The sequence below is a fragment of the Salvelinus namaycush genome, chromosome 3 (genome assembly GCF_016432855.1).
Source record: "Salvelinus namaycush isolate Seneca chromosome 3, SaNama_1.0, whole genome shotgun sequence".
Taxonomy (NCBI): Eukaryota; Metazoa; Chordata; class Actinopteri; order Salmoniformes; family Salmonidae; genus Salvelinus; species Salvelinus namaycush.
The window spans coordinates 82,299,562-82,302,706 of record NC_052309.1 but is presented as its reverse complement, the minus strand read 5'-3'; positions in this window follow the sequence as shown (position 1 = coordinate 82,302,706).

Sequence of the window (3,145 nt, the reverse complement as noted above, 5' to 3'; positions counted from 1 at the left end):
GTTCTAGTCACAAGTTCGTCACATTTTCCGATGTGGGAAAGTTGATTTCAAACGTTCTAGTTGCTTGGAGAGCTCTGGTTGGTGTGTTACTCTGAAATGCTAGAAGTGCATCACCTGTTCTAGAGGTCTTCAAAGAAAGTGGAAGCCTAAATCCAAGTCATTTTAGATGGTCTGGACATGACTGTTCGAATATCCCGCAACTCTTTGCTTTTATGGCAGATTCTTCTAATGTCCAGATGCCTTTCTATTATTTGACTTAGATAGAATGGCAGTATAGTACCGACTGGACCTCGAATCTATCAGACTGACCATCAGTAGCATACTGTACCCTCAGTATCAACTGGACCATCAGTACATACTGGAGCCGAGTCAGTAGTCAGACTGTGACCATCTCTTGGACTATCCCAGGGTGTTAAGAGTGGTTAGATTAACAAGGGTAGGTGTAATTGTGCACTTCAAACACAGCCATGGCACAACAGGGTGGGAATCACCTGTTATTTTATTTACTATTGCTGCAGGCAGGGTTAATGCATTGGGCCTCAACCACACACACGCACACACTCAGCCAACACGCACACCATTCAGACAAACACAATAGCACATACGCACACAGCAACGATACAAGGGGCTGCAACTCAGGCTTCAGCCAATCATATCCTTCCCATTACCGCCTCTCATCTCACCTCACAGCATTGCTGGCAGCCTCACACATCTGCAATATTCAATATTTAACCATCATGCATTTTAAATTAAATCACACATTACCAGTGTATGGTTTGCGTGAGTCAATACTAAAGTCAGTGAGGACCGAATCCAAGTGAACAATCACACCTTTCATTGTTACATTTCTCTCTCTGAGAGTCCTGATGAAATCACACAATGCTCTATTAGATGCAACTCTGTCAGCAGCATATGAGTTCATTGGCATTGGACATTTTAACTGTGTTCATCAGTAGGCATACTTGCCTGTTGTGTTGCTTTGTGTCATGTTTAATATCTAAGGCACTTTTGCATACACGTTTTATGTAGTTGCTTTTTTGTGTGTAAGTTGTCTGAAACGACTTAGCCAGAGCGTGAAACAAAAGTTCTCAAAATGTCCTTCCAGCACTAAAGAAAGAATGCATAGATGCATCGTTATAATATATATTAGTGGCCTGAGGGACGCAAAAAAAACAAACTTTTAATGTGTTGTGAAAAGTGTTATGAAATTTCATGTAATATTATTAAATGATTGTGAAGTAAATGAATGCCTGTTAGCACGGCCCAAGACAGTATGTACACCGAGACAATTCCTGGCTCCATTGTTGAATATGCTCTTTTTCTGATTTGGACCTCGAGCATCTAATGGAACGTTGGCACACAGGACATTTCCATTAGTGCAGATGTGGTGTTTGTTTTGGTGCGTGCGTGCGTGCTCGAGTATAGCGTTGCGTCGCGTGCGTGCTTGCTCGCGTGCGTGGACATAGAGCCAACAATACATCATATGTGGCTACTGCAATACCGTGTCTGTGAGTCAGTCCAGGGAGCCCTCGTGTCTTTCTCCTGCTTTGTCAAGACGTGATATTGCTTTACACTAATCTAGTGATAAACAGAGCTCAAATGATCGCCACACCTAGGAGAGCACCAATCGAGGTCGCAAACACAACAAAGATACAGGTGAGAGAGAGGCCGACCCAAGCAAGACATCACTATTGTAAATCGTGATAGATCTACGTTGTCACAGCTCTGATTATTAATAGTACAAGACGAGTCTGCTGCGATCTGTATATTGTGCTGAGCACTATATCACTACTGAAACTCTATCCTTCTTTTAGTCATCCTTCCGTCCTTCCCTTGCTCTGGCTTGCATTTTAGACTGTGTGCCATACCTTCTGAGAGACTCCTTTCTCTGGCTGCATTTTAGACTGTGTGTCAAATACCTTCTAGAGAATTCCTTTCTCTGGCTGCATTTAACTGTGTGTCATACCTTCTAGATAAAAGTCCTGTTCTCACCAGAGTATGGGCCCTTTTTTACCACACGTGTATCATATCTCCTGATGGATATGTGGGCTATGACTCATTACCTATGACTCACACTAAAGCACATATTTAAGCTGGTGGAGTCCTCTGTTTGTAAGGTATACTGGCCACTACTTACCAAGTAGTTGTGTCATGACTTTAATATGTCGCTTTTAGTCATGAAGTAGTTGGTCGATGACAGTTTAATATCTGTTATAGTCATGGTAGTTTGTGTCATGCAGTTTAATCCTTTATAGTCAAGGAGTAGTTTGGTTCCATGACAGTTTTAAATATCCGTTACTAAGTCATGAGTAGTTTGTGTCATGACAGTTAATATCCGTTATAGTCATGGTAGTTTGTTCATGACAGTTTATATCGCGTTATAGTCATGGTAGTTTGTGTCATAACATTTTAATATCCTTATATTCATGAGTAGTTTTGTGTCATGACATTTTCATATCCGTTAATAGTCATGAGTTCTGTTTGTGTCATGACAGAGTTTAATATCCGTTATAGTCATGAGTAGTTTTTGTCAGGATGACGTTTTTAATATCTTATAGTCTGGGTAGTTTTTGTGTCGTGACAGTTTAATATCGTTATAGTCCCTGGTAGTTTGTGTCATGACAGTTTATATCCGTTATAGCATGAGTAGTTTGATTGGGAAAGGATGGACTGTAACTTACCCGGTGATGCCTTGGAGGCGAGGCCGCAGTTCCCTTTGCTGTCGTCATTGGTGTGTGCGTCTGACTGCGTCGGGGAACTGTAGGTCGGGAGCGTGGCTTCGGACCGTCCTGGTGGGGCGAGGGAGGGAGCCGAGTGGAAGGAGGATAGAGGGGTGAAAGGGGGTGGAGGTTGGACCTCGTGAGAGGGGTGCTAGGGGTGTGGGGGTGTGAGGCGGAGAGGGGTCTGACTCCCCCTGAGACTGGGGGGCTTGTGTGGCTGTGGGGGGCGGGTGGCTGGGGCGTGATGTGGGTTTCCTTTACAAAGTGGCGTCCGTGGGGCGATGAGGGGGTATGGGTTTAGACGCGGGACCGTGGCCAGTGGGTGGCACATTAGCTACAAAGGGTTGCCTGTTGGTGGGGCAGGCTTCTCTTCTTAGTACCTGGGGAAGACACAATAAAACATGTATTTAAACTTATGAAATCAC